The following is a 24791-nucleotide window of genomic DNA, read 5'->3' as shown; positions in this document are numbered from 1 at the left end:
CTGCAATTCACAAAGCCCTACAGGAGAGGATTAGAAGGGGAAGCACTATATTCCCATCACCTCAAATCCATGAAAAAGGGGGAGCACTTCTCCCTCCCTCCCTCCCACCAAACAAACAACAATTCAGTTCCTAGAAGGCCGAGAGGGCAAGGAGTTTATCTGTAGACTCTCTAGATAATGAGAAAGCAGAATATTCCCATTTTCTTTTTCTTTCTATATACATATTTTATATAATATATATATCCATGTTACGGCCGTTGTTTCCATGTTACTGGCCAGTTCCCGCATGAAATTATTTCTATCGATAGAATAAAGGCACCTGCGATGTTGTTATTAATTTTCTGGTGTTCTTTCCATGACTGTGACATTATTTTTTAAGTGTTATTGCCGATGTATATTATCTGAATAACTTACGAATACTTCAAACGGCGCATCGTTACTTTTAGCAATTTCTGTTTGCTGAATAAAGGCGCTTTCTCTCCCGGGAAACAAAACGGTGGTGAGACAAAGTTAACCTCCACACGACAATCTATGTGTGGACGCCACTATGCCACCCAGAATTTGGAAACGTGGCCTCTCCTCATTCCCTGGTAAACCAGGAGGATAGCGATTTAATGCTGAGTTTGTCTGGAGGGAGAAGGGAGATTAAAAAACCCCAGAAAGGGGCACCGGCTCGCTCCCCGTCTCTGACCCTAAACCTTCCGCTTTCAGGTGGGGAGTCAGCCTCAGCCAGGGCCTTGGGAGGGCGAATACCAAGGAAAGTTTCTTCGTTTGCAAGAGAACAGTTTCCATCTTTTTCCTATAAGGGGGGAAAGGGGTGTTGTTGTTGTTTCCTTCTTTCCCTCACCGTTTAATACTTCTTTGTAAAATCTGAAAGCAGGTAATCCTCAAATCTGAAGTCTAATTAAAAAGTGTGTCGGTCCAAGTCACTCGACTTTGGCAGGAATTGCTAATAGTGTGTGCGTGTGCGTGTGCGTGCGTGTGCGTGCGTACGCAGGGATCGGGAGGAATCGGGAGGAGGAAGGGTGAATTATTGAACAAGAGTCCCCGAAAGGGACAAATTAAGGGGAGGGGGAGGGGGAAAGGGAGAGGAGAACGAGGAGAACGAACGAACGAACAGGGGAAAAAACCACACAAACACCCAAAGACCTCTCTGTGCAATTAAACAAATGCAGGATTTTAAAGTTATCTGAGACCATAGCCCAATAAAAGTATAGCCGCTTTGGGAACCTTTTGGCTGGAGGAGCAGATCTAAAATCAAGATCAAAATTAATAATAACAATAATTGAAATGATGTAAAAAGAAAGGGTGGGGGGAGAGGAGAAACTGAACATTTAAGGGCAACATTAAATAGGGCATATGAGAATTGTGAACGGCTCCAAAAGCTGAGCAGCCAAATCTTCTTAGAGAGAAAGAGCTCCTTTCGTTGTTCCGAACAAACACCCCAAAAGACCCCAGCCCAAAGCGATGCGAAGCGAGCCCCAGGTGAGTAGCAGGGGGGAAAGGGAGCCTTGCGGGACGCAGGGAAGCTAGGAGACACTCGGGTTCCTCCGCTCCACGTTCAGCCGGCACCGGCTGGGAAAACGATGGGCTCATGGGGGAGGTCCGTGCTGCAACGAAGGGGCCAGAGAGGCAGGAGCAAAAGGGGCTCCCCAGTCTTTGAACTGCGGCCTGGCCGGGGCTTTCCAGCATCGCCTCTCTCCCCGGCCCACCCAAGCTTCCTCCCCGATTTCTCCGACCCCGAGGTTTGCAAAGACGCCTCTCCCTAACCCACCCCTCACCGCTGGCCAGTCTTTCCTCTGCGTGGGATCCTGACCTAATGGATTTCGCTGCAGCCCTTTCCACGCGGCGGCGGCGAAGTTCAGGATTTCCTCTCTGCAAACTTTTCTCAATATAGCCGCCCTTGGATGCTGCTGCTGAGGTGGTTAGTTAATTTTGGACACACTTTTCCCTTAGAGAGAGAATAAACCTCCAACGATTTCTCTCTGCCCAACACCCCAACAAACTTCGGGATCGATCTCCAACTTTTCAGAAGATCGCGCGTCTTCTTCTGCTCAGAAGCAGCCCGTGGCACCTGCGCTAATCCTTCGCGTACATTTTCAGGTAAGACGGCGGTAGTTCGTGGAGAGGAAGCGGAGAAAAGTCCCGAATGGATTATAATTTCAGGAGTCCTGGCGCTGCTCTAACTTTCACAGGCCGAGGGATGGGTGGAGGGGAGCGACCGAGGGGTCGACAGCTCACCTTTTGCCCGACCAGGCAAAAGCCCCAACCGACAAGCAAAGCTGCAACAGCCTTTCGCGATAGGCCAAGCCATCCTTTTGAATATATTAGTTAATAAAACGGATTAGCAGAGCTCCGGGGCGCCTGCCTGCCCTCTTCGCGCGCGCGTGTGTCTCTGTGTGGGGTTCAGAAAAGGACAAAGGAGAGGAATTTTAATATATACACATATATAATAAATATATGTGGGAGTTTCCTTCTGGGCCTAGGTGATAATGGTAACACTGCGCTAAAGCTCGAGGGGAACCAGCAGAGCAATCACGACTTTGAGGGTTGGAAATCTCGTTTACCCCACTTCTAAAATGGGCAGGATTTTTAAAAGGGGAGAGGACAGAGGCTCCAGCTCAAGAGCTCCAGCAAAGTCTGCTTTCCACACCGTGGAATCGGGTTCCTTCTTGCCTATGCTGTCTCCGCATAGGGGACCGCGGACACCCCCCGCCACACAAACACCGCAGGACCGGGAAGGCCCCGCAAACCCACCGGGGCTGGCGTTTTTACGCGAAGGCTTACGCGGCACTTTGCTCGTCCCCAAACCCGGGGGAAGAAGCAGAGTTTCTGTTCGGTTAATTTCACTGCGCCCTGCAGCTCCCCGCCCCCCAATACAAAAAAATATTCCATTTTTCATCCCTAAAGGAGCCGGAGTGGGGGGGGGGAGTTCCCCAGACGTCAGTCTTTGCTTCCTTGCCATGCTTTCTAGGGCAAATTGCAGGGAGTTTGGAGAGGTGGGGAACGGCGCGGTGGGTTGGGTTGGGGGTTAAAGCGAGGAAGAAGAGAACTAGCAAGCTGCAAAGGTTGCTGTTGCGATTTGCTGTTTTTTTGGGTTCTGATTTAGCAAAGCTACCCAAGCCAGAGTCCTCGCCCGGCTGCTTTCTAAAAGGGACCAGCGGGGCGACAGGAGGGATTTCTGTCTCTCTCTCTCCCTAGCTCTCAGTCCTGGTTCGTGAGAAACAAAGCAAAGCCTAGGAAAACGGATGGTGCTCTAGCTGCGGGAAGGGAGAGGAAGGACGGCGAAAAGGCCTAAGAGGGACCTACCGGGCCGGCTCGGTTGGTGGAGGAAGCCTCTCCCCGGAAGAAGGGTAGGTATTAGGGGTGGGTGGGGTGAGAGGGGGATCCGGAGGGCGGGCGGGCAGTCGGTGACCACCTGACCACCCCTTCCCTAAAGTCTGCGACCCCTCTTGGGAGAAGGTCTCACTAAAATCCTTGGGAGGGGGCGGTCGGCCTTGAGAAGGACGGAATCCCTGCCTTCGGGTGGAATAGAGAATGCCATTTCCAAAGTGTGGGTGTGTGTGTAAGGGGAATACACGTGTTTGCACGCGCGCGCACCTCGAGATTGCCTAGATGTGCACCTTAGACGCCATTGTTTTATGCCAATTTATTAGGGTTCCTCCGTCACCTCCCCTCCCTGCGTGGTACTCGGCCCATTAATTAAGCCGATATTCGGATTTAGGCAGGTTTTTGCGTGTGCAACCAGTACGGTATTGAATGGCTTCGCAGACTGATCCCGAACGGAAGTTCCCATCCCCTTCCGTGGGCTTTACTTCCGAGCAAGTGTGCAAATTCATTACTGTGATTAATTCTGCCACTCTTTTTAAAAAGGCAGCTCCGCTGTGTAGTGTGGAAGGGGATATCGAGGCCTCACAACCCACCCGCTACATGCTGGTTCAAACCCCATGGATTACCCTAAAAGTGGCATACGAAAACAGCGAGCTTAGGAGCCAGTGGAACATTAGAACCAACGTGGTTGTTTAGGAATTTGGGAAGAGGGAGTTGTGGCCAATAATAGGATACGAAGTGGCCTCTCTGGATAAACCGGAAGGAAGAGGGAGGGTAGGAGAGAGAGAGATAGAATCCCAGTTTGCACCAGTGTTTCCCAGTTTCACACTGCTGTTGTTGCTTTGACTCTGCCACAGAACTGCCTCATATTGTGTTTAATTTTGCAACTGTCTGGCGGAGAAGTTGTGGCAAGCTCTGATTCTGCAAGTTTGAACTTCAGAAAGGAGTAAGAACGGGGGCGGGGGGGGGGAGAGAGAGAGAGATAGGAGGAGATTTCGAGCAGCCTGATCCCATTAGCTCCGTCCTTGGGTTGCAAATTTATACGGTCTAGGAGGTGAACAGATGGACTATCAATTTAATTCCATCTTCAACACCATCAGAGATTGATTTTCTACTCGCTTTTAATTTTGCTATAATTAATTAGATCATTACAACTGTTTTCTATTGATCTTCCTATTTAAACCTCAGATGCAAAGGGACTTGGGCAGATCTTTTAGAGACACAGAAGGGAAATGGAACAGAGGGGACTTCTAACGGGGGGAGGGAAGGGAGAAGAGGGATTTTCTACCGAGAATCATTGCGTGGGAGACTGGAAAATTGGCTGGGCCTTCTCTCCTAGGTGGCAGGTGTGAAACACACGATTAATACACAGCAGTACACTTAACCCGTATTAAGTGTTTGATGTGTTCCTGACTTTATTTGATCAGTGATCATGCATCCTAAGGCCCGCATCGAACCCGAAAAGTTCATTCATTTTGAGGTTCCCCTACAAATCGCCTCCTTCGCAAACTCACATGCCATCAGTTATAGATTCCCTAACGCATATTGCATGTTTTAATTGGATGCATTTCATCTTCCTTATATTGCCGGATATGTTTACAGAATCTCTCTCTATAGAAGTGCTTCCTAGGTTTAGAGAAACTTCGTTAGAATAACTAGAGAAAATAGACCTTTTTCTTTTAAAAGACTCCTGTTTTTTCTTTCTTTTAAAAGACTCAGTTGGTTTGGTTCTGTTGAGTCCAACAAGGACTTCAATGGCCCAGCAGCAGAAACTCCTGCCCCCCCACCTCACTCATAATTCCATAAGTCAATAAGTCTTGAAGCCTCTCTGTGTCAGCGATTGCGGGACCAGGAGCCCAGATTGTGAGCCCAGGCAGGGATCAGAATGAAGCAACATTTGGAGATCGGTTTGTGACCCCTCAACCATCCCCAAGGCACAGAAAGCTCTTCAAAGATTTAATCCGGGTGTACACGTGGCAGCTATAGGGTGAGCTCCTCAGTTTCCAAAGCTCTACTCACTTAGCCCCCACCGCCAGCCCCACTCTTAAGGGGACGCCCTGCGCTCCCGGGACAGCTAGATCCACAACGGAGGGGGCGAAAGTACTTGCGCGGGACATTAACAGGAGGAGAGCTCCATAAATTAGTTTGTAGTTTGCTGTTTGGCAGACCCCGCGCACAGGCGAGGCGACCACAGCAAGAGTGGGGCCAGTTTGGCCCCAAATCCAAAACCTTAGACACTGGCTTAAATTTCCCCATTTGACACCAAAACTTTATTCCTTCCTTTCAAACGGAGCGCACGCCAATTTCAGCTGGGAGGGAAGTCGTGATAAGCACCAGGAGGTTAATTGGAGAAGAGCGGCGCCACAGGGAACCAACCAGGGAAGCGGAAGTTTCCAAAGGACCATTTCATTGGGTAAAAGTCCGGATTGCACTCGGGGGCCGCCGCAGGGAAGGCTCCGCAGTACCAGATTTCAGACGCGGCCCGCCGCACACCTGTAGGCTCCCTGGAGCCAAGCAAGTCTCTCTATATCTGATGGGGGGGGGGATTCCCTTCCCCTGCTGCTGACACCGGGGTGCTGGTGTGGTGGGGAAAGATCTCTGCCTGCCTGCCTTGTGAATATTCAGCGGGGCCCAGGGGCCCTAGCCAACCGCCTCTTTCCCCCACCCCTCCCTCCTTTACCTGCTCTCCCGCCTGAGCTGTGAGCCATGCCTGCCTTGCCTAATGGTGCGTCTCCCTGCCTGGGCCGCTTGGCTCAGCCCAGCAGATCGGCCGCGGCCTTTTCGCGTTCGCTGCTCCTCTGCCGAGCGCTTCGCTGGGCCGTCTTGCCGGCTACCCCCCACCCCCACCCCACAGCCCCACTTTGGAAATCTGGGAGCAACCACCCAAAGCTAAACGGTTTAGATAACGAGAGAACGAGAAAGGGAGGGAAGGAGAGGAAGAACGAAAGAGAGGGGGAGGGAGAGGGGCTCCTCTACTCACCCCCCTTCCCGGGGAATTAAAAAAATAAATAAATAAACCCTGGAAGAAGGAGATGCCGCTCCACAGATCCTCAGCCAGCTTAAAAAAGGAGGGGAGAAAAATTGCCAGCACAAGCACACTTTGTCTCGCGTTCTTAAGATGACAAGAGGCGCTCCTCTCCGCTAGCCCTCGGGGCCCGGTCGCAAGTGGAGAGGGGCGAGGGCATGTACAGAGTGCCTGGGACCCCAAGAGGGTCGTTGCTGAAGCTTGGCGATGGGAACCTCATTTCCCTACCCTACCTATTATTATTATTATTATTATTATTATTATTATTATTATTATTATTATTATTATCCAGCCCACCTGGCTTCCATCACATATAAAAACATAATAAAACATTAAAACTTCCCGATACAGGGCTGCCTTCAAAGACCGTCTGGCTAACAGTCACCACCTTTGGATAGCCTCACCAGATATCCCTTAGGATCATTGGGGAGGAGTGGGGGATGGGGACCCCGTAGGTCATCCAGCCCAACCCTCCTACTCTGTTCAGGAAATCCAGAGTTAGAGAACCCCCCTTCGTGTCCTCCTCACCCCCTCTCCCCGCGCGCAAAGAAACCCTGTTATCCAGCTTCTGCTTGGAAAACCTCCAAGGAGGGAAAACCCAACACAAACCCAACCTTGGGTAATCAAGGCCTTCCCCTCCGTGGTCCAGCAGCTACCTGCAGGATGGTGGCGAGAGAGCGCGCTTCTGGCCGAGGATCGCTGCCAAAATCCCTCGCAAGTCGAAGAGTGGGGAGGCCCAGCTCCAGAGAGTAAGATGCCAACTCACTTTGTCGGCAGCGGAGAGGGCGGGGGCCTGCTGCCATTATTTAAAGATCTCAAGAACCACTTTAAGGAAGGTATGGGGTGTGTGGACACGGCAGCTAGAGCCTTGCCCTGACTCGCCTATAGACCCATTGCTCTCAGTGATCTGTCTGAAAAGCTGGCAGCCACAGTCAGCCATCTAAGCTCTCCTCCCTCACCCGAAATGCCAAGATAATTCTAGGTCGGATTCAGACGAGATATTGAACTCGGGTTCCCCATCCCCGTCAGCAGTGGTGCCAATTTGAATAAAATATGGGGGGGGCAGGTAAGCCCCTCTCCGCATAATCGATCACATGACGCGGTGCACGCACACTATTTGAATGGCAATGCCCATCAACTTGGGGCGCAGGGGGAGAGTGGACTCCCCCTCAAAGATTTTATCGGGGGGCGGCGGAAAACCCCTTGGCCCCTAGGAACTGTCTCCTATGTACTTTGGAATATCGCTAAGGAGAGAGTGTGGCCCGCGGGCGTAGACAAGGGAGGGGCAGCTGCCCCCTCCCAAATCAATAAAAATCCATAAATATATGTATATTTATACATATATACATATACATATACATATACATATACATATACATATACATATACATAGCTAGCTGAGGTTCTGCATCCCCCCCCCAACAAAAGGCCTGCCCCGCTTGACAAAAAGCCTGGCTACGCCCATGGCGTGGCCCCCTTCGAGCCCCCGAGATTTGATGGCCGGTCAGCTTCACCGGCGCTCCGAAGCCTGTTTGTTGGACAAATCCTGTCTCTTCCTTCTGCAGTTCAGGATTGCGAGAGCTGGCGCGGCGGCAGCAGATGCGCCTGGGAGCCCATTCTTCCTCGCCTTTCCCCCCTCCGCCTCCCCGCCCCCCATTGATTGAAAGTCTCTCAACTCCAACAAGGTACCCTAGGAAAAATGAACCATTCGCTCATCGATTCTTCATTAAAATTACATTTCTGCATTTGCTAAATTGGTTTTAAAATGCTTCCCCTGTTATTATGGTCTTGTCAAAACCAACGCCGGGCTGGACAAACAGTGTTTTAAAAGCCGGGGGGGGGGGTTCTTCCCGGAACTATGAGGAGCTCCTGGGAAAGAGGGGTGGGGGTGGAGGCCAGGTGGCCAAATTTTTTTTGGGGGGGGGCGCGAGGAGGTGGGGTGGGGGACACCGAAGGGAAAGAGGTCGAGAAGACACCTCCAGTGCCACCATCCACCAACAAGCCAAGTTGGGGGGGGGGTGATTTGCATCGAGTGGGGAGACGGGACGCAAACGCGGAATATAGCCGAACCGCTTTATTAATAATTGTAAGAATGTCCGTTTGTTGAGTGACCCATCGCCAAAGGAACTTTCAAACAAGCGCAGGCATGAGCTTGCCTCCTGACAGTGGTGATCTATTCCCCTGGTTCTCCCCCCCCCCTCTCCGAGTCTGTGGGCGCATCTCTGCCAGGCAGAGGATTGGCAATATAAACACCCCCCCTCCTCCCCAAGAGAGGTCCTTGGAGTCCACAGCTAAGCGCCCAAGCCCACCTCGGAGCACACACACCCCGCCACTGCAGCGTGTCCCCCTCCCCATCTGCCACTCTCACTGGCGTTTTATATGTGGGGAGAAAGAACCCTGGCAGGGACAATTGGGTGGGTGGGTGGGTTGGTGGGGGAGCGCTGCCTCTCGAAGCTGCTGTCTCTGGCGAAGAGCAGAGGAGCAGAAACGTCTTCCTGATGTGTTTATCCCCTAATCAGTTCATTAGTTATAAACAACATGACATTAGAAGTTAGGAAGCATTTGATATTAATTTTTATTTAACTAGTTGATGTTTAATCCGTCACGCCAGGCTGCCTAGGAGTTAGAGGGAGAGAGGGAGAGAGAGAGAGAGAGGGAGGGAGAACTGCCTGACACCAGCCAGTTAGACTTAGAACTTCATATGCCACCGTCGTGGTCTTGGGGGGGGGGGGCGCAAAGAAGAAGGAGCGGGTCGAAGGAAAGAGGAAGGGGGAGGAGAAAGGGCCCAGAGGGAAACAGAAAGAAGGGGGGGGGGAGAAAGGAAGGCTAGAAACTGAAATAGAGGACACCCCCCCAAAAAAAAAGACTGAAAGAGGAAGATAAGAAGCAGATGACGTGTAGGGTACCACCACGATGGGATTCGTAGAAAGAGGTTGGGGGGCTTTGCGTCCCATCCTAAGAAGGACAACCTCTCCAACTTCTGCGCCACCCTACAGCCTATGCAGTCTTACTCTGAAGTGGCGAGGAAATACCCCCGCAACCCAGTTAAACCAAGCGGGGCTCGCTTAGGATCGACCTGCGCGGTTCTGAACCCGATCCACAACTCGATTCATTTCAGCCGCCTTGGTTTTCAGCAGGATTTCTCCAGCTCCGTCCTCGGTCTGCGCAACTCTGTTGTGGATCGGTCCCTTTGGAGAACTGGGATTCTCCCAGAAAGCCAATTTCGGGGGAGCGCTGCGCGGCTTGGGTGGCTGGTTTGCCAAGCTCAATGAGCAGCGCAAACGCAGCGCCATCCCTCGTTCAGAGTCGCCGCTTGGAATTAATCCTGCGCGGGCTGCAGGAGCAAAGCACCTCGAAAGAGGTGGGTTATTTTGCTGGCTCACACCTATAAGCACCAGGTAGTGCGCAGCCCTTCATTGCCCAGTGACCAAAAATTGCCTTGCCCGGGATCAGCCGGAGAAATAAAGCCAAGCAGGCAAAGGAGCGCCCCTGCTTCGGGAGATGGAATAAAAAGCGTCCGGCGTCGGGTGTGAGCGCAGGAGATACCATCCAACTTCCTGGAGACTTCCAGGGGAGCCAATACTAGTCTTCATTATACAAATAGGAACTAACCCCACTCCCACCCATCATACACACGACATTCTTATAATTTCAACTGCAACGACGAAGTAGAAAATTACCCCTCTTAATTGAAATGTTTAAACTTTTAAAAACATATGGATAAGATAGATATAGACACAGAATGTCATTTGGGGCTGGTTTCCTGCGCGTTTTTGCACAGACGCATCTCTCCGGGGACCTCTTGCGATGTATCTCTCCCCGCCCCCCTCTCCTCAACATAAAAACATCGGCGATCTCTTTGAAATATATATCTGCTATTAATCACTCGCCCCATCTATCTGCAGTGTAAAGGAAATAGCTCACATTCCCAAGAAAATTGCCCGTTGTGCCTCGGTTAATAGTTAACTCCGGAGGAGAAAAGTTCCCAGGGAAATGAGGAACGCGAGAGTAAGGGGGGGGGGGCGGGGAATGAAAAGGTGAGCAGGCAGCGTCACTCCTTTAAAAAAAATGGGGTTTGATCCGCCAGAGACACCCCCGTCTTTTTCCTCTTTCTGGGAGGAATCCGGGTCGATTTCCAACTTGTAACCCACAAGTCCCGAAAAGGGGACTATTGCGCGAGGTGTGGTTGGACGGGGGTACAGTCCCACCGGGTAATGCAGGGAGGTAAACATGGAGAGGGGGCGCGGAGGGGGCGAAGTGAAGTCGGAGCAACAAGCCTGCTAGCCCGATCCGCAAACCATTTAGGCCAGAGTGGAAAGGGGGTCCACGCGCGCGGGCCAGCCTCAGGCAGACAACCCAATAACGGGCCAGGACCGGGAGTGCTTGGGCTACTAGCCCCCTTTGTTGGAGGGAGGTCTCGAGCGCTCCCCCGAGGCGGATTAGAGAACCTTCTGGAGTAGTCAGGATTAGTTTAGAACCACTTTTCTCGCCATCTCGGTGAAAAACCGGATCATCAAGGGTGGGGCTAACAGGCGGAGTGGAATGGTTGTGAGTGGCCACATTCAGGCTCGCTCTCTAGCGCGGTTAGAGTAGCACTCGGAGAGGGTGGTGTAGATATACTGAGGGATGGAAGGTTTGAAACGCACTGGGAAATCGGACTATACTTAAATTGTCTCACATGCCTGCGCACCGGCGCGCCTGCCCGCGCTTTGCACCCCCAGAGGCTCTCCGCCTGGATCCCGCCTTCTCGGTTCAGTGGGTAGGCACTGGGCGAAAGGGTCTTTTCCGCGGTGGCGCCCTGTCTCCCAAAATCTCCTTTTCCGCCCATTTGATTTTCCCGTGCTTATCCGTTGAATTCGGGTTCGAGTGAGCTGTCTGAGTGCTTTTTAGCGCCGCTTTATAATTATCTTATTCTCATCCTGTCGCATTTGCTGTTTTCAAAATTTTGGTCGGTTTTTGAGAGCGTTTTGCTGAAATGAAAACTCTGAACAAGAGCCAGCGCAGAGCTAATAAAGTTAAGCAAAAAAAAAAAGCAAATATGAGGATGTATCCCACCCGGTAGTCATGATCCGGTTTCGGGACCAGGCGAGGAAGGAAAACCTCAAGGATCCTGCACTGCAGGGGGTTGGACTAGATGATCCTCAGGATCTCTTCCAATTTAACAATTCTATGGTGATGATCTGGTTCTCGCACATTTGAGAACTGAGTCAATTTCCCGCGCTCTCTGGTCTTCCTTCTTCCCTTCCTGAGCCGCCGCGATCTAAACGTGTGTTCAGAAGTGGCGCTCAAGACCCGGGCTTAGCTGCATTTGTGAGCACGTGTGAACCCCACCTGGGTGCGCGCGCGAGCCTATCCGCCACAACATTGATTGCACATAGTAGCCGATGTCGGTTCGCCAACCCCCCAGCTCACCTGTCCGCCACCCAGAGTCGCTCCACAACTTTCTCCACGGGCTTGGAGAGGGAGGAAGGAGCGCTTTCTTGGCCAAGCATAGCTAGCCCCATCCTTTACCCGTTTATTGGGGAGTAAGACCCCCTACCCCGTTTTGTGGGACTTGTCCCCAGGCGAAGCGCGCAGAGGGCTGTAGCCTCACCCCGATTCTTAATCCGCGGGAGTGGAAAAAGGAAAGCTGGTATTCTTTAGGGAGTTTATTAAAGTGTTTATATTTCACTAAATAAAACAGAGATGCGAGCAAGAAAGGGCGAGAGTTGCATCCTGAGCAACTTGAATTCAAAGCCCGCCTTTTAAGGCGCCTGCCTCGATTCCCCGACTGGCGGGTGCTCTCTGGATGCCAGAGTCGGAGAGAGCCGTGGGTTTGGCAGATGGTCCCGTTGACCAGAAAGGAAACTGAGAGAGAGAGAGAGAGAGAGAGAAAGCAGGGCTTGCTCGACAGCAGGCAGGAAGATGACGACGGCAACTTAACAAACATTAACCAAACTTTTTTAAAGCGCAAGTCTGTAACCACGAATGAGAAAACCAGAGGGCTCGTGGGTTGCCAAAAGGGAGAGAGATAAAGGCTTCGGTTCCATTTCCCGTTCTTGTTTCTTTCTTCGCGTCGCCACCGGGACTTGAAAATCACCATTATTCTTGTTCTTCCACAGAATTTAGAGTGTGAAGAAGACAAGAGCGCTTCACGGTCCTTAGGAGAAGCTTGCGCGACAGGTCACTGGTAACAGCAGATTTTAAGAGGGGTCGGTGGGCAGAAAACCAGCTGACCCTTCAAGGGACACCCTTGACTTGGCTAGGAAGGCTCTGGAGGGACTGAGTTGTGGTGGGTGAGAAATCGGAGCTGCCTCCCCTCTCCCCGGGAAAGGGGCTCCCGTTCTGGCAGCCGCCTTTCTTACTGCCTTCCTGCAGAACGCAGGCGGTTTCCCCCAAATAAATTCTCTCTACTGGAGAGAAATGGTCAGTCAAATTAAAAGACCATCCCAGGCAATCGGCACTGAAAAGGATTAATGCGCCTTGCAATCCTGAACATGTCTCCTCCTTAATAGTAAATCCCACCGAGTTCAACGGGACTTAACTTACTTGGGACTGCAGTCTTAATCTGCCAATGATTAATTCTCGGCACACTTACTTTGGAGTAAATCTAACTGAACCTTATTGGAATTTAGTAAACCTGTGGCGTTGTCAAAATAATAATAATAATAATAATAATAATAATAATAATAATACTACTCATGGTGGTTACATCATGGAGGTTACATCATAAAAACACAATATAAAATCACAAAACACATAATAAAGACAAACAATGCTCTTCTCAGATTAACATACCCAATCAAACACGTTTTATGTGTTAATATCTTTATTGATATGCTACTTCTTGGGGGGCATGGCTCACTCAAGGTGCTTCACAATATCATGAAAGCACCACAAGTGTGTGTGTGTGTGTGTGTGTGTGTGCGCACACAAAAAACCAAATCTGAAAAAGGCAGCAACAGTAGCAATCATTTAAAAGACCAATTGGACAAGAAAAAGCTGTAGTTAGGAAAAGGCGCGTTTTAATTTAATACTTTAAAAGGTGGTGTATTTTTTTTAACTATTCGAAAAACTGCAACATAGAGGTCATCTGCGCCCCGGAAAGCAGAGCGCTCCATAGTCTAGGGGCCCACCACGAAAAAGGACCTGACTCTTGCCAGTTGCAGTCTCAATGCCCGGACAGGTTGTAAACGTGGAATCCTTGAATTCAAATTAAAACTTATCCGTCTCAATTTTAGATTTAACATTTAACTCAAATCCAACTCTTCTCTAGGTTTTCAACTTTCTGAACTTCTAAAAAAAAAAAAAAAGGACAGAGCACCTCAGGATGGCAGCAAAGCAGTGTAAAAGTAAAGGCGGCTTAGAACAGTTCTGGGTGTGTATTGGGACTGGAATTGTGTTAGCACCACTGTGACTTCCCTAAATATGTTTATGTGGACTTATGGCCCAGAGTGTTCAGCAGCAGCAAGAGAACTGTGAATCGTTGGCCTCTATCCGTTTATTCGATTGGCATCGAGCTGCTTCTATCAAATATACCTGCTGCGCGCAGAAGCGTTTACACCGTTCCCTCTTGAAAATAACTCTAATATCAATTCCAACAAGAACCGCACTCTCTGCCCCTGTTCCCTGCTCCCATTTCAGAGTCCACAGTGCGGAATAGACTCCTTCCCTTACCTTCAAGCAGACCCTCAATATGTGGGGAATAAATATTAGCCTATGAAAGACCTTGAGGTGTGCTTAGGGGTAGAAGGAACGCGCTGAGAAGTCTTTAAAGAACTTTAAACTCGACTATTCCGGGTGAACTGGGCTGCTGATTCAAAACTTCAGCCTCCAGATGGAAATTATCCTGGGTGGATCTGTGGCCAGGCAATTCCCTCACCCTCGCGTGGTGACACTGGCTCTGGGTGCTTCCACAAAACGTGGGCGCCCATCACCCGGACTGAAGCCCCTCGGCTCAGGTGCTCTCTCCTTCCACGATCTAATGGCGTGGTCCCCGAGGTGCCGCAGGGTCCGTGCGTGATTTTTCCATGGCTCACTCAGATTTTTCCATGGCTCACAGTCTCACAGAGCTGTGTTTCCTATCAGCCAGGCAGGTCTCCTACTTCTTCCGCTTTGCCCTTTCGCTCCTTTCCGGGACTGAGGTGGTTCTCCCCTCGCATAGGGAGGGGGCTTCCTAGTCGTCGAAATGGGCAGGGGTCGTATTACTTCTTCCACCACTGCCATCGTAGGAGTCTCCACCTAGTGGTCGAGGTCGCTGTGACCCCCACCTACGGACGTAGCTAGTTTTTTGGGGGGGCAGGCTTTATGTTGGGGGGCAGAACTGAGTTATCTGCGACGCAATTGGTCAGTTAGTTAAGTACAGTGGTACCTCGGGTTACAGACGTTTCAGGTTACAGACGCTTCAGATTACAGACTCCGCTAACCCAGAAATAGTACCTCGGGTTTAGAACTTTGCTTCAGGATGAGAACAGAAATCGCGCGGCGGCACCGCAGCAGCAGCGGGAGGCCCCATTAGCTAAAGTGGTGCTTCAGGTTAAGAACAGTTTCAGGTTAAGAACGGACCTCCGGAACGAATTAAGTTCTTAACCCGAGGTACCACTGTATTTTTATTTACCTACTTGATTGGGGGCCAGCTGCCCTCTGCACCCCCTGGCTACGCCCGTGCCCCCATCCACTAAAATGTTTTTTTGGGGGGCTGCCCCCAAGTTCATTCAAATGGTGTGCGTGGGCCGTGTCTTGTGAACAATTACGCGGGGTGTAATTACCTGTCCTCTCCAATATTTTATTCAAGTTGGCACCTTTGACTACAGTATATGTTACATGGGCAGAGCTCGTCTTATTATTACTACAGTGGTACCTCAGGTTACATACGCTTCAGGTTACAGACTCCGCCAACCCAGAAATACTGCTTCAGGTTAAGAACTTTGCTTCGGGATAAGAACAGAAATCGTGCTCCGGCGGTGCGGCGGCAGCGGGAGGCCCCATTAGCTAAAGTGGTGCTTCAGGTTAAGAACAGTTTCAGGTTAAGAACGGCCCTCCGGAACGAATTAAGTACTTAACCCGAGGTACCACTGTATTATTATTATTTCCCCATCACCACTACGTATGTTTAGATATCGCCCAGCCCTTTCAGAAGTCCTGCTTAGGCTCAAAAAAGGTACTTCCTTCTTCCTTCGGGGTTCTGACCTGCGGAGGTTGCGGGGACAGAAGCCACCTCCCTCGTAGCAGCTCTTCTCTTTTCCCTGCTGGGCTTCTGCATCTCACTCTCTTCTCCCATAGGGCCACTTCAGCCTGAAAGCAGATCTCGCAGAGACGAAGCGCCGTCGGGTTGTTTTCCCTTGAGCCAGTGAGGAGGCGGCAGGCGAACCCCCATCCCTCCCTCCACTTCTCGTTCACTTTCTGTCTGGATGTGAGAACAGGAAACGGACTGGGGATTTCGCCCCCCCCCCACCGCCCTGCCCCCGGGACACAATCCAGAATACCCTGCTCACTCTGCGCCCCAAATCTCTCTTCTAAGGAGATAGCGCCTGCCCTTTCTCTCCCTTCTCCTCCTGGGCTCCTGCTGGCAGCCGGGCACGAAAGAAACTTAGTTTAGTTCCCCTTCATTTCTAAACGGAGAATTGCTGGGGGTTCATTTGCTCTTATTTATCCTCGCAAATCCTTCCCCTTTCAATCCCAGATCCCTGTATTGGATGGGGACGCGGCGGCCGGCATTACGCACCAGCGGGAGGAAATTATTTTGTACACACTCAAATGGCATGATCTTCCTTCTTGCTTTTTTTATATAGTTCAGGGCCTGGCCTTGAAAACGCGTACCTCTCTAACCCTGGCCTAAATTAAAGGGTTGATCCGCTTTTCGACTGGTTCCTAACCCAGCATAAAGGGACAGGGGGTGGCTCTCCCTGAAAGTCTCTCTCTCTGTGTCTTTTGGTGGCTTTCCTGGGTTAAAGTAGATCAGGCCCAAATCCATCTGAAAGTCCAGCGACTCCTGCCCTTGAAATCCGTGGGGGATCAGAACTGTTGCTGCTTCGCCAGGATTATAAAAGACCCTTCTGTTTCCTGGTAAAGGCAGGAGACGCCAGGTGCAGTTTTAGTGCAGTTTGAAAATCTTCAAGATGTTATTTGAAGCAGGTGCCCACCTTGGAAGAACTGCTAAAGTTTGACAGAAAAAAAGAAATATTGAGTGACTTCACTGGGAGTACTCTCGCTGAAACTAATGGACCTAAATTAGCAAAGTTCATTAATTTCAATGGGTCTACTCTGAGTAAAATTTAGCTGACTGCCACCCATTGTGTGCATAACTATTGATTCTGCTTCCCCGCCGCTCTCTTCGCTGCTGTTGTCGTGAGATTATTTTGGTCGGGTCAAAATCCGCTTCCTCACCCCCCAGCCCAGCCCCACATGATGACGATGATTCGGGGGCTGGTAACAGGATGTATTGGCAACCGAGCTCCCCGCCCCTCTTAACAATTTCTTGCGCGAGTCTGTCTCTCACGAAGTTCAATAGCACTTTCCCCTGAATAAATGCGCAGACTTTGTGCGCAAGGGCGCAGCGGATCCGTTCGGTCGATTTGCAAGCGAGGAAACTGAGTCCTCAAGGACAGGAGGCGCGGGGCCTCGCATCCCTCCTCCTCCGAAAGAGGAGAGCGGGAAGGAGCTGTCTGGCTGGCGGGCGGCTCGCCAAAGTCCGGCTCAAACCTTTGCGGGCAAGAGAGGATCAGTTGTGGAATCCAGGCCGGGGAGCTGGAGAGGAGGAGCGGGTGGTGGAGGAAGCCTAAACAGCTTCCGGATCCTTTTAAACTCTCCGAGCCAGCTGAAAAGCGCCAGGCGCGCCCAGGGAACCTAACCGCGCGCCCCTCCCGGAATTGAAAAGTGAATGTTCCAGGGCTGTGGGAAGAGAATTCTTGGAGGCTAAGGTTCGCCCTATTTTTTGGAAGAATCGGAGCGGGGCGGCGGGCTCCTCCTCTCCAACTCTCCAGTCCCGAAAAACGCCCGCACTCATTTATTATTATTATTATTATTATTATTATTATTATTATTATTATTATTATTATTATTATTATCACCACGACGGTACGTTTGTGTAAGAGATGGGTTACCCATTCCTCCGTCCAACCCATTCTGAAAACGCTAGGAACCTCTCTCTCTAAGAAAATGCGAGGAAAGGGTCTGGAAAACCGCCTCGGTTCCAGCCCCCGTTTCCTTCCTTTTTGCGTGTGCAACAAATGGGGGTGGTCCGACTTCGCTTCTGTGGCCAAAACTGGCTGCACGCTCACTAAAGCCTCGGACAATCCTGTAATCTGAGAGACTGACTCTATAGCAGAAAAGGGGATTAAAAACAATCCGTGCCAAAGTCCCCCTTCTTATTTCAAAGCCTGGACGTGCTGCAAACGCCTGTCAACCTGCAAACGGCGATATCCCCCGTACATTTAGGCCTCTGGCTGAACATAGGAAGCAAAGGCGTTAAGAGAGTCAAGATCAGGTCCGATTTTAGGCTTGTATACTCGGAAGTGCGTCCCCAGCGGGTAGGCGTTAGTCTAATGCCTTTAAAATCAGGCGGTTGGGATTCCACGCCATATGTCTTCATTCAGATTTGGTACCTGCCTAAAAAGCAGAGACACACACAAACATCACACGATCGCCTGCTTGCATACTAGTCAGCCTCTATTTAGCAGCTGTTCTGGGGAGGCGTGCAATGCTACCTCCATCCACCCTAATATGCCCTCTGGTGAGCAGAGGTGAGCCATCCACTCGCTTGCTTTTTTTTGCGTGGAAACCGCCGTGCGCCGTCGTTTCTTGCTCGGCTTTTGCCCTGGTGGAAGTTGCACCTCGGCTCATCTTCTTTTCAGGCTTTCCTGACCTTTCACCGACCAAAACTGACTCTAGTTCCCAAGCGAACGGGCCACAACCAACCCAAAATGACTCTTTGCTGTCCGACAGACTGAAGCAGTTCGGGCAGGTACCTTCAGACTCCTTGGGAAGGCCCTGTCTTCCCACTCTGTCTGTACCTTCCCGATCAACCCTCTTTCCCGTCTAATCCCCATCGCTTCCCTCTCTTGTCTTTTCAGACGTTAGCACAGCGCCTAGTGGTTTGGCGCACAAGAACTCGGAGTCAACGATTTCCCAGCCCCGCCTAAAGTTGGTTGCAAATCCAGAAGGACTTTCTCATCGCAGCCCCAGAGCCCCCCGCCCGTTTCCTTTTGAGGACTGTTTCCTTCACAGCCAAGTATTAATTTGGCGGCCCCACGTCGATTCTCCGAAGGCTCCGAGCCTAAGGGCCGCTTGCGATGAAGTTAAGTCTTACAGCACCCAGGAAACACTTTGCTTCCGAGTCAGCGAGCTTAGCGCGCGGTGGCAAAAGGATGAAGGCCGGGCGAGGTTTCGCTTGACACCCTGTGCGCGCGCGCACCTGTGCGCGTGGATTCGTGTTGGCCTCGTTCAGTCGCGGTGCGGGCGAGGGAAATAAAAATAAAAAGCGATTGAGTCCCCACTCCTCCCACCCCAGTGCTTTGTCAACCTGGATGCAAACCGGTTTATGCTTCGGATGAGTTGAACATAACCCGAGGTCAATTCGCAGCCAAGCTTGAAGCGCTACTAGTCGGCCGGTTTGGCTTCGCCCGCCGTGTGGTCAGTGGTGGTCTGAAAGGCACAGCGGCGAGCCTCTCCCCCCCCCCAAATCAGGGGTGTTAAATAGGCAGCGGAAGTCAGTCTAGAGAGAAGTCCCAGTTCGCTTCACCCGGGGCAGATTTGTGTTGCTGAATGGCCCCCCCCCAACTGAAGTCGCCTCTCCCCCCCACTCCCGCGTCAGATAGGTATTTTTAAGAATTCGGAGGCGTGTGAACGTTTCCCATCCTATGGCGGCACCCTCTAAAACCCGTGGCTTTTAAATAAGTTCGGGGGGGGGGAGTTACGGCTTAATCTACGCCCTCCCCGTTTCCTTTTTGTTTCAAATGTCCAAACTGAAGCTCCAGAGGCGATTTCGATCCAATAACAGTCTTAGCGCTCGGGATTTACTTCCAGGGGTAAGATGTGTGAGCTCTATTAATAATCATAAAAATCCTGCTAACCCTCTTTTTAAAATTAATAACTCTGTAATTATAATAATTTTATGTGCTTTTTTTTATAAGAAGAGGTTAATGTTGTCACAGTGTGGGGACAGGAAGGGGGAAGTCAAGCGCGATACCGCTGCTTAAACTGACACCTTCCTATTTTATTAGGAGACATTATTATTATTAGACATCTGCAGGTAGAGAATTAAAATTAAAATCGCTTTCAACAATTCAATACACTTTTTATCAGCCATCTATCTGAAAATCAGGAACATTCATCATCGGAGGCATTCTCCCTGAAAACAAGAACCCATTCAAATTTTATACAAATTATCATATTTATCATAGTCTGAAAATCTGGAGTAACGTCTCCACAAACTGTCTGCCAACTCCCTGGGGAACTGAATCGCACTTCGGAGCAGCTAAAAGAGATTCTCTCCCCCCCCCCTCTCTCTGTCTCTTCCACCCTCCTCCTCTCTCCCTTAACCCCTTTCCTGATTCCTGATACAGAAACGGAAGATGAAGATGAAGAAGAGGAGGACACGGAAATAATAGTATGGATAAAATAGATTTCTCTCTCCCTCCGCGCCCCCCCCCCGCGTCACACATATACACAAAGAGGCAGCCACACTTCGCAAGATAAGTAGGTTTCCTCTGACGCAAAGGTTATAGGCGGTCAGGCTAGTACGCTGCATGCCTGAATTGGAGGCACTAAGTCTCAGCTTATTGTTTTCGGAACCATTTCCCAGGTGCCAACGTAGCTTACTTTCAAGTAACCGTTTAGTGCTGGCCAATATGCTCCCTCTCTAAGCCCATGCGCAGTAGTCAATCCTGGGAACTGAGGGCAAAGTCCTCTCCCATCTCCCGTCCCCAATCACCTTCTTATTTGGGCGACTTGAAATGGGAAGGGACAACACCCGTAGATCTGCAACAAATTATACAGTTTTCACATCCCAACATTTTCTGCGAGGAATTGGGGGGATAAAAGAAGGCTGCTTGCCACATATTTGCAGGCTCTCTCCACGGCCCCTACTCCCCCTGCAACAAGGGGATCATCCATCGAAAGTGAAGCTGGACAATGAATGGTGTTGCTAAGTTATTATCCCCCGAGTGTGTGTGGGAATAACAGTTGAGCAGACTGGATTTTTGGAGAGAGTTTAAGAATAGCATACACCAACCAGGCAAGTCCCTCTCTCGAAGGAAGGGACGGTAGAATCACATAACTGCCTTAGTTTTCCACTTTGGAATGACTTGACAGTCAATCCAGAATACGCAGATCCCCTTTCCCATCCCATGGCTCGTATGTAGGGCGACACACATGTAGCTAGACCGTGCTCATCTGCGCTGGAAGAGTTCTCTGTAGCTATCCCCATAGCCGAGGCGTCCCGGGACCTCAGTTTGCTACTCCGACTTTGGCTGGCAGTGCTTGGGAGAGCGCCAAGTGCGCTACTTTGAACCCACCCACTTAGCCACAAAGGGGCACAAAATGCAGTGAATCTTAGAGGCAGCGACATCAACCCGCGTCAATGGCAGGACAACTGGACTCCACACGTTGCTTACTCCCGGTGAAACATACACGAGCTGCAGGCTCCTTCGAGAGCTTCCCTGATGAGCATCGCAGCCAACCAACGCGTGTGGGTCCAGAAAGGAAGCTCCACGGTTCCATCACGCAGTGTAGGGAAAATGTGAACGTGTGAACGGGACTATGTACCCGTGCAAACGCCAGCTCATTAAGATGCGCGCAAATCGCGTCTGCTTTCTTCTTGGGCACACGCCAGCATCGGACCTCTGCGCACCCATTTTTCAGGATCACACTTCCAAGAGGCTGAGGGAGGAAGAAGGCTCGCTGACTTCTGTGACTTACTTCGTACAATGCACAAAACACACACCATTCTCTAGTCTTGCCAGCGTTCGGCTGGAACCCAATTTTGGCCTCTCCTGGTGGAGGATTCTGCGCAGGTTCAAAGCCGGCATCTGTTACTAAAGCAACAGAAGCTGATAGACAGTGAGTGATCTGATTTTCCCATCCTCTCCCCTCAACATGGCCCGCTCCCTGTTGGAACCAGGATTCTCCTCCTCTCCAGGCCCATCTCCTTTAGCCCCCCAAGTCACCCCCGGCCGGGAAACTGTCCTTTAAAAAAAAAAAAAAATCCAAGTGAAGGAGGAGAACATGCAGAAAACAGCAGTGTGTAGGGTTGTCTCTTGTAACTTACGCATCCTCTCTAGGCCAAGGGAAAAGAAAATGAGTGGGGCTGCTGATGGAAACCTTCCAGAATCTTCCCAATCACCTCTTTATCTCCACCGTAGGAGGCAACTCCTATGTGCTGAGGTCCTTGCCCCCCCCCCAAATATTTGAGGGGACCTGCCGCCCCAAAATTGACGGGCATTTTCATTCAAATAGCATGTGCGTTGCATCTTGTGATCGATTATGAGGGGCTGGGCGTGACCTACCGCCCCAAAATTTTATTCAAGTTGACCCCCCTGATCCCCACAATTTCACGTTACCTTGGGGGCACCTGCGGGTTGTGCGCCTTCCCACCACGTCACTGCGATGAGAGGCGCGCGTCCCTCTCTACGATGGAGCAAGGAGGGGATTTTTAACATAATTTATTTCCTTTTCTCTTTTAACAAAGAGTCTCTGGACCTGTTCAGCGGGAATCCTCATATTGCGGCCTTTTTACACTGGGAAGGCGAGAGAGATCTGCGGAACTCCCTGCGCATTGATGTACTACTTTCACGCCGCTTTGGAAAGCAATTCTGCCCTCCTCTAGAGCCGCTCTCAACCTCCTCTTTTGGTTTCAGCCCCAGATGCATGGCGAAGCAATGGATCGGAATCCAGAATTGCAAGACTTTACGGCGCTGCTAAGGAAATCTGTCTGATCTTCGGCGAGAGGGAGGTGTTCGGCCGCAGGGGAGACTTCAGAGCACTCCAGATTTTTCTGGATTCCAAATGTCCTAGGGACCCTACGCTCCAGAACTCCGTGCCACCCTCCTTTGATCTGGAACCCTCCCGGCGCCTCCCTGGTCCAAGTTAGAGACCTGCGTTCCATCCTCAGGCGCCGCACCGCGGAGGGAGCCCCACAGCCGAGCATCTCTCCCGGTCTACTCCCCACGTGCCGGGTGGCCCCTGGACTTCACACCCTTCAGGCAGGAGCAGCGGCCGCCACGTCCCCGCAAAAAAGTAGTTCCAGCACAATGTTTGTTAACTAGGTTATCTAGGCCGTAGAAGATTTTAATGTTGAATTTTATAGCTTTACCACGCTCTACCGTCCTTGTGAATATTGTAATATTGCATTTTTTACAAGTTACTCTTCTGTTAATGTTCCAGCTAGTAACTTTTATAATCCTCCTCAATGAAATTTTTTTGTATTCTTCCGCACCGTTAACCTCAATGGCGGCACCTCAGCCCCTGGCAGGAGGCAGAGAGATGAAATGAATTCCTCTTTAATCAGAAATAATAATAATAATAAAAACACACACAAGGCTCCCTCTGCCTCTTTTATTTCAGCTTCGCTTGGAAACGGGGTGGGGTGGGGGTGGGGCTGAGGAATCCCGCCCCCTGTTCTCCCCCCCCCAAGGCTTCAGGGATGGGGAAGAGAGAAAGAAAGAGAATGCGTGGGTGTCTCTCCGTCTATTTCTACGCCCATATTTCTTATGCAGTCTGTTGGCAATGTCTTGGTTGACTGTGAATGAGAGAGAGAGAGAGATTTCCCCCATCACTTGAGCACCTTGCTTTGTATCTGCTGGGTGCATGATAAGTTTGCAGGCCCCAATCCTCCCTCCCCATCGAGGAGCCTCTCATTATCCCTTCTATAAACCACCGGAGGCAGCCTTTTAATGCCTACCTTGAAGACGGAACTAGGCTGCAGGCTTTAGTTTAGCTCTCACGTTAAAGATTCGGGGGGCAGGTTCTGTAGGGATGTGTAGACACAGCCCGACAAGACAACAAGAATCCGCCGGCAGCATACGAATCAATCTGGCTAACCTGACTCAAAAATACACACTCACACCCTGCTCACACACAAAAACAACTCTCACTACAGCCAACCAGTGACAACCAACCACACCCTAAGCCACCCTCAACCTCTCTCACCACCAAGGAAATACAAGTGAATAGTAAGAGAACCCACGCAAGACAACCCGCCCCACTAAGTAGAATAGAAGCACAACCACCCGACCCCACCCCACTCACCATTCCCCTCCCCCTCTTCCTCCTTCCTTCTTTCTTTCTTTCTTTCTTTCTTTCTTTCTTTCTTTCTTTCTTTCTTTCTTTCTTTCTTTCCTTCCTTCCTTCCTTCCTTCCTTCCTTCCTTCCTTCCTTCCTTCCTTCAACTGTTTAAACCAATTCATGAACCAAGAACCTGTACATTGACCACTAATAATGAAATATATGTTGTAGATATTTCCCCCCACATTTATTATGCTATTTTTGTGATATGCAAATGACATGAGAAAACTCGGTATACAGTGGTACCTCTAGATGTGAACAGGATCTGTTCCGGAGCCCCGTTCACATCTAGAAGCAAACGTAAATAGCGACAGCACGTCTGTGCACGCACGCGTCGCTTTTCGCCACTTCTGCGCATGCGCATGATGTCATTTTGAGCGTCTGTGCATGCGCAAGCGGCGAAACCTGGAAGTAACGCACTCCGTTACTTCCAGATTGCCGTGGAGCGCAACTCGCTCATCCCGAAGCACATTCAACCTGAGGTATGTCTGTACTTGTTTGTACAACATTATTCTTGTTTATAAAACCCAATTAAAAGAAAGAAAGAAACTAGGATCTATTTCATAAATATTATCCTTCCTTACATTTGTGAGTTCAGCAGAGTACAACACTTTGTCAGCAAATATAAGGGAGCTGTTGATAAGCTAGCTTGAGCCTTTTAATGTAAGTAATCCAGGTTGCCTTACTGCAGACTGGATTCCCTGGTATTTCCCCCTCCCCCCCTCTAAAACAATAAACACGCAAAACAGTCTTCATATGAGTAAAGATAGATTTACTCACTCAGTTTCACAGTAGCAGCCTTCAGGCGGGCTGAAAATGTACTTCATAGAATGATCATAGAATTGTAGAGTTGGAAAGGACCCTGAAAATAAAAGGTAAAGGTAAACGACCCCTGAGCGGTTAAGTCCAGTCAAAGGCGTCTATGGGGTTGCGGCACTCATCTTGCTTTCAAGCCGAGGGAGCCAGTGTTTGTCCTCAGACAGCTTTTTGGGTCATGTGGCTGGCATGACTAAACTGCTACTGGCACAATGGGAAACCGTGACGGAAACCAGAGTGCACGGAAATGCTGTTTACCTTCCCACTGCAGTGGTACCTATTTATTTACTTGCACTGGCATGCTTTCGAAAGGAGCTGGGACAGAGCAATGGGAGCTAACCCCGTCATGGGGATTTGAACC

General features: G+C 50.4%; 1 long non-coding RNA gene across 1 annotated transcript; it reads left to right on the top strand.

Moving 5' to 3' along the window:
* The first annotated feature begins 1335 nt into the window (after positions 1-1335).
* Positions 1336-22847, top strand: LOC309343203. Its single transcript, XR_014157180.1, has 3 exons — positions 1336-2103; positions 3202-3353; positions 22020-22847. It is a non-coding gene; the product is annotated as an uncharacterized lncRNA (long non-coding RNA).
* Positions 22848-24791: the final 1944 nt, after the last annotated feature.

The sequence above is a fragment of the Podarcis erhardii genome (assembly GCF_964252035.2).
Source record: "Podarcis erhardii genome assembly, chromosome: 5".
Classification (NCBI taxonomy): Eukaryota; Metazoa; Chordata; class Lepidosauria; order Squamata; family Lacertidae; genus Podarcis; species Podarcis erhardii.
The sequence above is the reverse complement of the archived record's forward strand: the minus strand, read 5'-3'. Positions and strand labels throughout refer to the sequence as shown.